This window comes from Tupaia chinensis, unplaced genomic scaffold (assembly GCF_000334495.1).
Source record: "Tupaia chinensis unplaced genomic scaffold, TupChi_1.0 Scaffold000088_1, whole genome shotgun sequence".
In the NCBI taxonomy this organism is placed as follows: Eukaryota; Metazoa; Chordata; class Mammalia; order Scandentia; family Tupaiidae; genus Tupaia; species Tupaia belangeri.
In genome coordinates, this window is record NW_006159550.1 from 1,516,419 (window position 1) to 1,531,424 (window position 15,006).

Here is a 15,006-nt window from a genome sequence, read left to right on the forward strand (position 1 = left end):
AGCGATACATGTGAAATTTCTGTACCTTCCAATTAATTTTACTGCAATTTAAAACTGTTCTAAAACACAGTTTATTTAAAATTTTTTTTTTTTTAAATCACTTCTTTAGTACGGGGTAAAAGAGCATTTGTGAGAATAAATTGTGAAAAGAAAAGAGCAATAAAGAACATAGAGAAACAAAAAAATACAATCTCCTATGTTAATTCATTGATTTTATTTGTACAGTAGCTAAGATTAAAATGATCGTGAGGTAGTCTCTTAGTGACTCTGGAGATGTAAAACAAAACACTTAGATACCTTCTAATAACTATCCATTTGTGGAATACATGAAAACTCAATAAAAAGCACAGAAGTTATTCTGATTTGAAAAATAATTTTGTGATTTTTATCTCATCTGGAGAATCTCATTTTGTATCTCATCTGGAGAAATTACAAAGTCTGTGTCTCATCTGAAAAAATTAAAATGTCTGAGCTCCTATTGATACAGTTCAAAGCGGTGTCAAAATCCACACACACATTTGGAGCTGACAGGTGGTGCGATGGTTTAGGGCGTGACTCCCATATGCCAACTGCAGTTCAAGTCCCCGACCTGTGACTTGGTTCTTCACCTTCTCTCTCGCTCTCTCTCTCTTCTCTTTCTGTCCCTCTCTGGCCAAATTTAAATAAATAAATAAATAAAGTTAAGTAAAATAATAATTTTTTTTGGAGGGGTTTTTGCTATAGGGCACGTGCACTCACTAGAAAGACAGAGACAGAGAGACAGAAAGTGAGAAATCACTCCTCGGGGGGGCATGGCCATGCCACAATCCCTTCTCCTCCATTCTCCTCTAGGCATCTTGGGAAAGCACACACATGTGCCTGGCATGAGTTTAAGCTACTGGGTCCAGGACTCGAACTGCAGTCAACTACATGGGAGTCCAGGCACATAGCCATTAGGGCAACCACTAGTCCCAGTCAAGCAATTCAAAAAAAAAAGAAAAAAATCAAATCCATACGCAAAATAGCTATCCCAGACAAAGCAAACACAAAAGGAAACAAATACAAATACTGAATGGTTGGAGTATAAAAAAGCCCTCATTTTGTTCATCAACCATACTGTCCTAAAATCTAGCTTAGCAGAAATGCAGTAACAGAGTGTATCTCTTACTCTTTGGGTTGATTTCTGCTAGGTGTTTGAAGTGTTTACATCTCCACTGGTATACCCATAAACCCTTCACACTGCTGTTATTTGAAGGGAAAGATTAGAACTAGTTGTTGAGCCAGGGACCCTGGACATAGGACATGAAGAAACACCCAAAAGTCACCTATTCGCACCACTTTTCTCCTGTCTATAAATACTTTATGCTCTTATTCATGAGTGGCCACTTCTGGTGACTTCCTTATATACTGGGATGTGTTATAGAATGAATGACAACTGCCTTGCTGACCAAGACAGAAAACACATAAACCTATGGTCTACTCTATGGTAGCACTGGGTATATGGAACATGCCTCATGGAAGTGTGCCTACAAAATGAAAGGACATTAGTTATTGTCTTCTGAATATAAGCCATGGGCTTTCTTGAATATATCTACAATTCAGACAAATTTCAGCTACAACTGGAATCCTGAATTTATTCAGGAAATGTGGCAGTAATATATGAGACATATTCCTGGTCTTGAGCCAGCATATAGGCACAGTAACACCAGGGACTTAAAGGCTGGCAATGTGGTTTCAATAAGAATGTTCTCAAGGAAATGTGTGCATTGGAGATAATTTAGATCCAGGCGGAGACTTGCCCAGACCTCTACAAAGCCCTAGGATGAATATCTGAGATCTGTAAAACATAAAAACAATGGGTCTACTCAGAAGCTCATATTCCTTCCTAGATATTCTTCTTCTTTACTTAGTATTACCGGCTGCCAGATAACCTAGTTTCTCTGGGAAATCTTGTATTTCCTCTGAGGATTTACCTAAGACAAATTCTAATATTAAAAAAAATGATCCTGGAATTTTAACTACTTAAGTAACTTTAGTGTATATGTAGATCATGAGTTATTTTGCACACATACACAGACACACGCTTCAGTTATAAAACACAAGTCAATAAATAACCATGTCCCTTGGACAGAATACGAAAAAATCAGACTAAATCTTCCAGGAGGAAAGAAAACAATTTTTCATTCAAAGGATTATGTTGTATAGAAGCCATTTTTAGTTTGCATCACTCTAATAGCTATAAAAACACACATAGAAAATAATAAAAAATAGACAAACAAGTCCCCTAGATGGCTTTCGGGAAGCAGAACAAGTAAGAACATTCTCCATCCGGTAAAGTGCAGCACACACTCTGTCCCCTTTCTTGCCACTCTCTGTGTGTTTAGGTGTGACACTTAGGACTGGAACTCAATGACTGTTATTGTTGTTTTGGGAAAGAAGGAGGATCTGGTTGTAACAAGAAGTTTGGCTCTAGAGCAACCAGAGGTGTTGAAGTTCAGAAAATATCAGAGTAAGGTTAGTTCCTTTGACAAGTATTCAAAGGTCTATGGACACAGAGCTCATCTGAACTCTAAACCTATGGAGTCTGCCAAGTTGGCTATAATAACTGACAGGATTGGGCTTCTCCCCAAGCCTTCCATCACTTTCACTCTGATCCCTGCCAGAACTCCAACTAGAAAAAGCCTTTCTTGTCATGTATGACACCCCCTGCTTTAGTCCCTGCTATAAACTCTGCATCCAAATATTTCAGCATATCAACTGAAGGTTGATAATATACATGGGCAGAAGTTCAAAGGGTGGCTAAGAGCCGAAAGAAGGGTCACTCAACCTTACATAAATAATGTTATCCTGGAATAAATTAAAAAGCGACTGATTAGAGGTCCAGCCGTGTTAGCAATCCCTTTTCCTATAGCCTAGACGCACCCAGGAGCACTGCTGTTAGGCATGGTGTCCAGTGTACTATGCATGCTCTAAGGCTGCAGAAATTGTCATCTGTAAGTTAAATGCCTTCTATGATGAAAGAGAAAGAAAAAGAAAAAAATCAGCATCCAGTAGCCTGCCACAGGCATAGGAAAAACTAAACTTTAAATTAATTAATTTATTTATTACATAGGCTCTTACCATGTGACGGTCCTTCTACCTTAGTCCTCCAGTTGGGACTACAGGTACTTACTGTTCCACTTGGCCTTTGGGTTGGACTGGAAATCAAACCTGGGTTTCCCATGTGGTCATGGACGGTGAAACACAGTGGATTAACAACACATGCTGCAGTAGTGGGGCCTAATGTTTTCTTCTTTCTCTCTCTCTAATTTTTGTTAGAGAGCGTGGAAACTTATTAGAGAGAGGGAAATGGAGGTAAAGTCTGGTAAAGAGGTAAAGAGAAAGCATCTCCAGTGGAGGATGGCCATGTAGCAATCCTTTCTCTTCCTTTTGGGGTTCTGGGTACACACATGTGTGTGTCTGGCCTGTTTCTCAAGTTGCCGGGTCTGGGACTCAAACTGCGTGTTCAGCTATGTGAGATCCAGTCACTTTAACCAACAGGCCTTGAAGGTGGCCATAAAATGTCATTCTTTAACTTTTAACTTAGTTTATTCACATATGATTTCTAATGCACACTACTAACACATGTTCTTTTCCACTTAATATCCAACATCACTTTGTCTGCTCTGATAGCTCACTCTAGAGTCTTGGGAATTACCTAGGTATTATCACTGGTTGTCTCCAGCACTACTGTTTGGACTTCATGTTAACATTAATTCCATCACGTTAAAATGAATGGGTCACAACCTTGTCCAGCGCCCAGCATCCAGACTGGTACTGACTGCCTTGATAGACATACATTTGTCTAAAGATTGTTTTCCATGAGTTTTTAAAACTTCAGGTTGTTACAGATGCACTCATAAAATCAGATTGGATGGCAACCAGACATTTAAAAAATGAAATAGGCTAACCTCCACCAAGATAGAAAAGATCAGAGCCCATCCTGTGCAGCGTGAGAAAGTAGTGTAAGTGTAATTTTGTTTTAGTTATATGTGTGTGTGTCTGTCCTGGTCATCATAGGGAAACTAGTGTTTCTTCCCAGGACTCATAATCAAAAAGCATAAGAGCCATTGATTTAGACATTCAAGTGTAACTTTGAGGTATCCAGCTTCAGTTTTAAGTTTTGTGAATTTAAAGTCCAACAGAAGTCAGAGGGAGATCACTTCGAACCTGAGACAGACTATGCCACTTAATCAGAGTCTGCCAATGGCCTCTCTTCAATGAGGGAGCACCTCTCTGACTCCTGCTCTCTCTCCCTTTCACTCTCCTGGCCTCAGACAAGAGCAGATCTTTTCTGGTCCTCAGATTCATCAGGTGCACACTTGCTCAGCCTTTGAGCAGGTTGTTTTCTTGTCTGGAATTTCTTTTCCCCGAGAGCCTATACATTTTGCTCCTCTCTCTCCTTTTTTAGTGAGACCTCCTGTACCTTTCCATTTAAAATCACAGCTACTGTCCCACCTAGCCCTGAATAAGCTTACTGCTATCTCACATGACACTCATTGGACATTTAGTTCCTGCCTCTCTTGATACAGTTGTGAGCTTCAATTGTGAGACAGAAATCTGTGTGTTCCATTCATACACAAGTACACCTCTTACTTAAAGCTATGCCGTCTACAAAATAGGTGCTTAAAACTATTTGTGGGGCCTGGGCCCATGGCCTGGTAGTTAAGAGAACTGGATTCTGCATGGCCAATTGTGTGGTTCATGTCCCAGACACCATAACTTCAGAAGTAGGCTGGATGTGTGTGCATGCCTACCCAAGTCCCGACAGGGTGGAGAAATGAAGGAGAAGGGATTGTGATGTGGCCACACCTTATCAGGGGACACTTTCTCCCTCTCCCTCTTTCTCTGTCTTTGTCTTTCTGGTGAATTCATGTATCCTTGTGTGTGTGGAGTGGGGACAGAACTATTTTTGGAAACAGCTAAAGAAATACTGCATTCAAATGCGTGCACTTTTATTTCCCACTGGGCACCTGGAGATGGCGGGGGGGAGATCTTCCAACTGGATGTAATTCCCATGAACTGTAGTTGCTCCCTCCACTGTTGCAGATTAGACTCTCCGAGTGCCCACCCTGCTGCTCATGGGAAGCAAGATGATGAGTAAATGAGAGAAAACAAACTCACTTTCTTCTGCCAACAAGGTCCTCTTGGGATCCAGCCTGCCAACTTTCCCAGTCTCACTTGTTTCTCCTGGTGCTACCCAGACCTCCACCTGCACACACAGAACCTGCTTTTTAGACCTAATACTACTACAGTTCTCTGGATATCTTGCTATTTCACAATTTTATACTTTTAAACCTACAGTCCCCACCACCTGGTATCTTAATAGTCTTTGCCTACTTAGCAACTCTTTTATTTTAAAATTGATCCTTCCTTCCTTTCTTCCTTCCTTCCTTCCTTCCTCCCTCCCTTCCTTCCTTCCTTTTTTAGTTTCCTTCCTCCCCCCATCTCCCTTTTCTCCATCCCTCCATTCCTCTCTCTTTTGAGAGCAATAAATAAGACCTTTGACTAGATCTTATGCCACCAGTTGTCCCTGAGCCATCAGGATCACAGGCATTTGCAAGCACTCAAGGCAAGGGACAAGGTGACTCAGAAATGGAACCTTGATCTCTATATGGCTTCCAGCATTACAGAGTATTGTGCTATTACTGCATTGTGGCTGGCTTCAGCAAACTTGTGTTTAATCATCTAGAATAAGAATATTTCCCTTGGCCTGTGAACCATTTTCTGATCCGTTTTTGTCACTTTTCCCATCTAGGCATTTTTGGTGCTGGAATGGTAGCATCCTTGTTACAGAGAGAGAGAGAACAAATTTAGACAAGAAGAGCATTGCCGTAGAGCAGCTATGTGAAGTTGGGCTGCTTTGGCCTTAGTTTCCTCATCTGTTAAGGGGACTTCCCGGGGATCTTTTAGACTAAGATGCACCATTAAGCTTGACAACAGTGTATGGCAATGATGTGTGGTATACATGTCACTTTTGTTTCCCCTTCCCTAAAGTGCTGTGTGCATCTCCCTATCAGCATTCATCCTGCTGGGCACTGAATTGTTCGTTCTTCCGTCTCACACAGTTGGCTGGAATTCCTAAAGGACCTGACCATGCTCTAGGCATTTTCGTATTTGTGGCACTCAGGGTATAACAGGTGATGATGATGATGATATCATTTATATGGCTAGCATTTGTTAAAGGCTCTTTACTCAGCATGACACATGGATCACTCCTTGTGTTTCTCACAACAATTCTGTAGAGCTATGTTCCTGTTATCTATCCCTATCTTATAGATGAGGTAACCCTTCTCGGAAAGTTTAAATTTGCACAAAAGCACAGAGCTCTGATGGGCTGGAGCTGGAGTTTGAAGCCAGTCGGTGCACTGAATAAGCTTCAAGCTATAGACCACACCTCTGCCTGGAATTTTCTTATTTCAGGGGTAAGCCCTTGGTCAATCTTGATGCTATTTCCATGGTTCCCCACTCCACACACAAAACAATCCTGCTGGACAGGCCCAAACATCTGGCCAATGGGAACTGGACAGAGCTCCATCTGGAAGCCATCAGCACCTCTCATGGGTCAGCTGCAAGGGATTTTATTTCAAATGATCCAATACATTTCCTCTGCTTCCCCCTCACAGACAAATTTGTTGGCTGCACTGTTCTGATAGCTTAGGGGTAAAGGGTCCACTTAAATGGCGACTTAAACTCAAATCAGTGAGTCCCCAAATGCTATTTGTTATTGTCGAAGTGTATGTTTCCATTTTCCAACCAAATCAGAGACAATCAGTGGTGTCTCTGGATTGCAGGTATGTCTGAGAACTTAGACTGGTCCCAATCTTGCAAATATTGTTTGATTTTTTTTGTTTCTATTTATTTAAACAATCTGAAGGTGCATTGCCCAATTTAAACCAATTTCCTGCTTTCACGATTAAGAATTTGATGCCTCATATTCCCTCTGCCTCCTACAAACTGACGGTGGGTCTAAAGTCAGAGAGTCAGAGATTGCCACACCTCCCTCCCAGGCAGCATTAATCATGTTCCCACACTTTACACCTCTCTGGAAGGCAAATTTAGGGTGATCAGAGCCACAACGATATCTCTGCTTCCTCTTCTACTGTTTTAACACACAGTTGTCAGTCCAGCCAGAAAATCTTGGTTGAGTACTTATAAAACATATTCAGATTCTGGGACCAACAGGTGGTGTGGTGGTTAAGGCTCTGGATACTCCCACATGACCATAGTTCGAGTCCTGGACCTGGTGGCTTGCTTTCTCACTTCTCTCTCTCCCTCTCTTTTTCTCTCTCTCTGTGTTTGTGTGTGTCTCTCTCTCTCTGGTCAAATTAAAATCAATGAATGAGTACATTTTTAAAAAATTAAATAAATAATTCTTTAAAAAAACATATTCAGATTCTTTCTCCTCAAGATTAAGAGACTAAACATTGTGAAAGTACACACATTCCTATTTCACTCTTAACATTGACACTTGTTTTGATTCTTATATTTCAGTATTCAGAAATGACACATTTAGTTTTCAGAAAACAAAACACTGGAATCAAAGATTAGTTTTCTAAGCAGCCAGGGAAGTATCTCCAGAAGTTTCCAAAGACTTCCTGATATCATTAGGAAGGAGAAATGCTTTGAGAACCAAGAGCTCTGTCTATGGAACAAGATGCAGTTACACTTGAAAATTCATGTTTGTTTTTCACATAATTTCTTTTGCCAATAAAACCGTGTCATTCCTAAAGTCATATGAATAAAAGAGTGATGTCGTTGCAGTTTTTATACTAAAATATGATGCAATTTTTTTTCAATTAAAAATGTTTACACCCCTCCTTCTTAGTTTCTCTCTTAAAAGTCAAGTCCTAGAAGTAGTTTTGTCAGATCAAGAGAGATGCATATATGTGTGTGTGTGTGTGTCCGTGTGTGTGGTGTGTGTACACACATGCACGGAGTCAAATTGTCTTCTATGTTTATTGTAGTAAATTCTACAAACAATAACAAATGAAGTCCATGTTTTTAAATGAGAGAATCACAAGAGTAAATTATATTCAGGCCAAACAATATTTCATGAGTATGCACTACTGTGACGAGGAAGGCAATAGTGTCTGGTTATCTTTTTTTTGTTTGTTTGTTTTGTTTTTTTTATTTGTTTGTTTGTTTTGAGAAGTTTTTTCACTATAGGGCACGTGCACTCGCCAGACAGACAGAGAGAGACATAGAGACAAAAAGCGAGAAATCACCCCCCAGGGGGGATGGTCATGCTGCAATCCCTTCTCCTCCATTCTCCTCTCGGGATCTTGGGCATGCACGCACACGTGCCCGGCGTGAGTTTTAAGCTACTGGGTCTGGTACGCGAACCGCAGTCCACTACGTGGGATTCCAGCGACATAGCTATTACGCTAACTGCTGGTTCCCTAGTGTCTGGTTATCTTGGTCTGCCACATCACAGTGTAATGAGACAGGGTGGTCCATATTCTCTTGCATCCTAGAAGCAGGCAAAAGGTGAGACAGGTTCAGTGGTCGGTAGTGTAGGTGTGGGCAGGGGCTCAGCCTTTCCTTCTCTGTCAGTCAAGCTCTTCAGTCCTGTGACGTCCGCCTTACGTATAGTGATCTTCGAGGATAGTGCATTTGATGATTGCTTGGATAATGTGCCTCAGAATTATGAGCAAGTTTAAGGAAAGATGCCAACCAATAGCACAGTGGTAATGCAACACTCTGCAATGCTAAGTGCAGATGGGAAAGTCCCGGGTTCTCATCCCGTGGGGCATGTGTGGACATGCCCATGATCCAGATTGGATGAAGCCAAGGGTAGCTTGCATTGTGAAGACACTTTTAGGAATGTCTTCCTTTCTCTCTCTCTCTATCTCATGGCATAAGTAAATAAATAAACTTTAAAAAGAAGAAAAATGTCATTGGAAATTTTCAGGCTAAAACTACTAATTCAGATGCATTATTAATATATAAAATGCCTTCATATATCAGCATTTACACTTAGAGAAAATAGAGACCCTGATTTCATCCATTCATTTTATATATATCTATATCTATCTATCTATATCTATCTATCTATCTATCTATCTATCTATCTATATATATAGAGAGAGAGCTTATTAGATATGGCTAATGGTGAAACACAGCTATTACTGTTGCCCCCGTGAAATCTACATCCAAATACTACAGAATCCAAATCCAATAACTACAAAACCCTAAATTTAACATTGTGTGAGAGGATGTAACAGAGTACTGAAGTAGATGGGGAGCAGGGATATTGCTGAGTAAATATCTTTTGAAAAATGAAAAATGACCTGCCTCAAAACATGGGAGCTCTTGCAGTTTAACAGAGAGCTGCTGCATCTTCCATAAACTCTCCTAAGTGTGAGCCCTGGAGAAATGCAAGCACACATCTACACAGCATCTTGCACCCGGATGTTCATAGAAGTAGGTTGCATAGAAGCCAAAGGTAGAAAAACTTGATGAATGGGTAAAGTATGGTATTTTCATACAATGAAATATTAGTTGGCATTCAAAAGAAATGAAGTATTGATACATGCTACAACGTGAAGGAACTGCGAAAACTTTATGCTAATTGAAAGAAGGCAGACACAAAAAGCCACAGCATGTACTATTCTTTTATATTGCCTACAGTAGGAAAATCTGTAAAAGGCACAAAGGGAATTAGTGGTTGCCTGGGTTTGGGTTGGGGAGCTTGGGGGCTAAGGAGGAGTGACCCCAAAGGGGTACAGGGTTTTTTGTTGGGGTGAAGGAAATAATCCAGAATTGACTGCGGCAATGGTCTACACAACTCTGTGAATATACCCCAAACCACTGGACTGTACACTTGGGCAATATTGTATGGGTTGTGAATTCTATCTCAGTAAAGCTGCTATAGTAAAACAGAAAAAGAAGAAATTGAGAACCATTCTGGGAGATTCCTTAATCAAACATAAGCCTGTTAGTTGAGGCCAGTGGAAAAAGGAGTGAGGGCTGGTTTCTTCTGCCTTGGACTCCCTAGAAATTCATTTTCCCATAGAAAAATTAGTATAGACCTCACCAAGTTTTACATTAGTCAAGTTGTTTTAGTACATGTCACTTTAGCTGCCAGAAAACACATGTCAGCCTTACATGAAATCATTGACCAGTGGGCTTTATTTCCTTCATGCTTCTCCCTCGTTTTCTGCTTATGCTATACCGTAGTCACAGTGGAGACTAAGACAGAGTCACCCACTTTGAAGTGTAGAAAAGTCTGTACCATAATCTACACATAACTTTCAGAACATATGTGGTAGCCTTAGGTTGCCAGTGGAACCATCTACTATATAATGAAGATCTGAATTTTCCATTGAGTTTTTCTTAAGTAAAGTTAATGACTGATATACGTCATGGCCAATAAGCAATAGTACTGGTGTGTGCGTGTGTGTGTGTGTGTGAGTGTGTAATATATATATATATATATATATAATTTCTTCTGAGAGAGAGAAAGAGTTAGAAAGCATCCACAATAGGGTCTTCATGCCATAATCCACCCCTAGCCTCAACCAGCCCTGATCACGAGCACACATGCATCCACCTGGTGTGTTCAGTCAGACCTCAGGACATGAAGCTGGGACTTTCCATGTGGGTGTAATTGTGTTTTCGCTGGGCCACCCTCTGGCCATTATTTCTATACTTTAATTATTAAATTAAATTTCTTGTAAAGTAAAAAAAAAAAAATCTTGCCAAACCAACGTTTATTTTTTTAGGACAGTTTATTCATTAAACAACTAAATATAATGCTAGAAAGGGCAATTATATTAAGAAATTCAGTCCAATGAAGACTACCTCCCAAATACAAGCCTATGGATTTGAGATTGCTGCAGTCGAGCACTCTGGGACCAAATAGAATAGAAGGTCCTTCTAACAGTAGCCACATTTTGGGGGTCTTCTACATTTATTTTGAACTGACATAGGACATGGATCTTGAGTGACTTTTTAAATCACTGACATGAGACAGGACTTTCGAAGGAGCTGGATGGTATCCATGCCAAGATCTCGGTAGGATATAGCTCTGCCTTTAAGATTGAAGTTAGATTCCTTTTGAACTCTACTAGAATTTTTCTTCTTTTTTCTTTAATCTTTTTTTTAAAAAGGAGAAATGTAAATTGCTTTTCCTTATGACTTGAAAAATTAATACAAATAAACTGGAAGAAAATATACCATAGTTTAAATGGTGGTTATCTATAGTTTACAATAACTTGTCTTCAAAAATTTTGGCAATGAGGTTTCATTATGACATCTAGGTCAGAAAACAACAACAAAAACAATATCTACCCTTTAATTTCTCTAGGAAATCAATTGCTTATTTGCTTCTTATTTCAAGATAGCATCTGGAATTCTAGTTGTTTCAGTGCCCTAAATCCTCTCTATATATGACATCATAGAACACGGATTTTGGAGGCAAACAGACTAAGTTTTAAATCTCTATGTTGGCAGATGAGAAGAGAACTAATTTAAGATGTTGGCTCTTGATACCAAAACCAACTCTAGAGATGAAACCAAAACAAGATAGGTGTTGATGCTCTCAGATTAAAAAAAAACTAATAATGGAAGGCAAAAGAGTGAGCAGGTAGCAGTCTAAGAGGAGAAAGTACCTGAAAGAAGAAAATTTGTGGAAATTTCAACTCAGGGATGCAAACAAGCAGCTCTGGCTGCAAGGGCAGCAGAGACAAATAAGGCCAGACTTGCCCTTCTTTCCACCCTCACGTCAGTACTAGTAACAGAGAAAGTTCATCTTTCTCAGACAAGCATAAATGTCTGGGCCTGCCCAACAGCTTAGTGGTTAAGTGAAATGGATCCCACATGGCTTACCCCATGGTTCAAGTTCTGGTCCTGATGGCTTGAAGAACATGCTAGGGGTGTGTGTGTGTGTGTGTGTGTGTGTGTGTACTCTAAATTCCAACAAGGTAGAGACATGGAAGAGAAGGGACTGTGGCACGACCATGCATCATGGGAGGTGTGTTGTCACTTTCCCTCTCTCTGTGTGTTCCTCTCTGGCGAGTACAGGTGTCCTCTTGCAAAATTAAAAATAAAATAACATAGACTACCTCTGCCAAGTACTTTACCCAAATTGTGAAAAAAAAAAAAAGAAAATAGTCCCAGTGTTTGGAAAGGGAATGGGTGGTATAGTTTTTCTACAAGTCATTAGGAAATACTACAAAATGAAATTATTAAAAAATAATGTTCTGTTGGCACAAGATAAACGAAGCCACACAGTGGAATAGACAACTTGGTATAAATGGGAACTGATTAAAAGTGATGCCACAAACCAGTGAATAAAAATGTATTTTCTAGTGGAAACTCTTAGGAAAACTGGCTCACCGTATGGAAAAAATAAAAACTCATCATATATAAAAGTGAAATCCAGGTGAAGGAGAGCTTAAATGCGAAAGGCAAAATACAAAATTTAGTAGAAAAAATGCAAAGGAATATCTTCCTGATTTTTTTGGATGAAAATTTATAATACAGATCCAAAACTCATGAACCATAGAAGGGAAAAATTGACCAATTTCTCGACATGTAAAATAAAAGTCATTCTTCAAGGAAGGAACATTAGACAAAGGTAATTAATGGATAAAAGAATAAGAGAAGATATTTAACACAAATGAAAGGTTCATGGTGCGATATGAAAGTATAAATTAACAAGAAAAAGAAAACTCTGTAAAGAATACAATTTAAGCAAAGACATCACAAAGCAAAGAGGAAGCTTTACATCCATCACAGTGACAAAAATTAGAAAGTGTCACAATACCAAGTGGCTTCAGAGGTGGGGAAAATATTCATCCTCACCCTCCATGGGGAAGAGTCCGCATTTTATAGACCCTGGAAAATTATACAGCCATACTTAATAAAGTTACTAAAGTGGTATCTTATGATTCAGAAATTCCCTGCTGAAAATAGACTTTTAAAAAACTTTGGTCCCTAAAAGCTTCTGTCTGTGGTTGGTTGTTGCTTCCGGCTGTAGTCATGTTTTAAAGAAAGCCGAAGTGTCCAGTAGGTACACGTGGTAAGATACTATGCAGAATGAGCAGCTATTCAAAGCCATATAGATGGATTACGGAAACTGCAGGGTTGAAGAAACTCAGAGTTTTATTTATAATACAGTAGCAGTTAAGTAAGTTAAAAATAGACATTTAAAAAGTTATTTCTTTTTTTCATGGAAATATACGTAGCCAAGGACCTATCTGAAACACACTAGGTCAGGCATGACAGAGAAGAGCAATGGCAATCTGGATGAGAAATTCTGAGTCAAAGGACCAGTAGATGGTGCACTGGTTATGTTTCTGGACTCTCACATAGTTGACTGTGGTTCAAGTCCTGGACCCGGCAACTTAAAACTCATGCTGGGTGCCCAAAATCTTGAGAGGAGAATGGAGAAGAAGGGGCTGTGGTGTGACCATCCTCCCTGGGGGAGTGATTTCTTGCTTTCTGTCTCTCCGGCAAGCACATGTACCCTACAGAAAAACAAAAACAAAAACAAAACCCAACTCTAATTTAAAAAATGCTGAGAGTCAAAAGTGAAGTGAAGTAAAAGAGGGATCTGGTTGCACTATAATTAGTATACCACAGAGTGAAGTATAGATGAACTCAAATCTCTGTACTAGAGCCGTAAAGACACCAGAATCCAACTCATTGCTTCATTTTTTAGAGCTGCGATATTCACAGCTAAGCCACTTTACCTCTCACACCGTCATTTCCTGAATTGTAAAAGGGACTGAAAAATGATTGCTCAAATCAGAATCCAATAAGATACGGTACAATGGGTTCTTGCACAGTTTGGCTTAGTGAGTGTCTGAATGTGTCAGCCAGTGGGAAGCTGTCCTGTGACTTCCTGGTTTAGGACAGAGTCCCCCATATCAGCAGGCTTGCTGCTTTCCAACCTGGCTCTCCCAGTGCCAGCTGTGCATGTGCATCGCTATTTATACTGTACTGCTTAAGCCACAGGGGTTCTGTGTGTAAAATGAGCATAGGATAACAACTTCTCGGCTATAGCAAAACAAGCAAAGTTGTTAGCTAAGAGTTGGCACAAAATAAGCATTCAAGGAACGTTTGTTATTTTATTTCATTTTTTAAGAATTATTTTTTTAAATTTTTTTTTTATTTTATTATTATTTTCCAGTTTGATCAGAGAGAGATAGGGAGACAGAAAGTGAGAAAGCAAGCCAGCAGGTCTGGGACTTGAATCGTGCTCAGCCATGTGTGAGTCCAGCACCTTTAACCACCATGCCACCTGCCAGCCCCTATGTGTCATTTTTATTTATAGATAATTTAAAATTGAATATTAGGTTCACTTATGCATTTTGTTCAGTTAATAACTGAAGTAAAAATAACAGCGAATCTAAGTTCAGTTCCTATTTTTTATTTATCCAGTTCAATGGTTCTCAAAAATTCTGGTTTCAGTTGGAGATGTTGACTTTCAGCGGTAGAAGTAGGAGGGTGGTGGTAACGACAGTGAGGGGATCACTGAGGTGCTCGGATTCTCGTGGCCATGCAGGAATTTAAGCACCACCATCTCAAGCAAAAGGGCAAAGACCAAGACCACCAAGAAGCGCCCTTAGTGTGTAACACCCAGTGTGTTCGCATGTTTGAGCAGTCACAGATGCAGTTTAAAGAGGCTTTCAACATGACTGATCAGAACAGAGATGGTTTCACCAACAAGGAAGATTTGCACGGTATGCTTGTCTCACTGGGGAAGAACCCAACAATTGGGTATCTGGATGCCATGATGAATGAGGCTCCAGGCCCCATCAATTTCACCATGGTTCTCACAATGTCTGGTGAGAAGTTAAATGGCACAGATCCAGAAGGTGTCATCAGATACGCTTTTACTTACTTTGATGAAGAAGCAATTGGGGAGGCAGAAGGAGCCGGGCCTTCAGGAGAAGTTTCCACATGGCTACAGTGAACTAGATTTTTAAGGGAATGAAGATTTTCTACTAATAATTCAGCCTCCAACAAACGAGCTAG

At 39.9% G+C, this 15,006-nt stretch overlaps 1 pseudogene; it reads left to right on the top strand.

The window, feature by feature from the left end:
• Positions 1–2,388: 2,388 nt before the first annotated feature.
• LOC102499826 (myosin regulatory light chain RLC-A-like) overlaps positions 2,389–15,006 on the top strand; it is a 15,360-nt pseudogene continuing 2,742 nt past the window's right edge.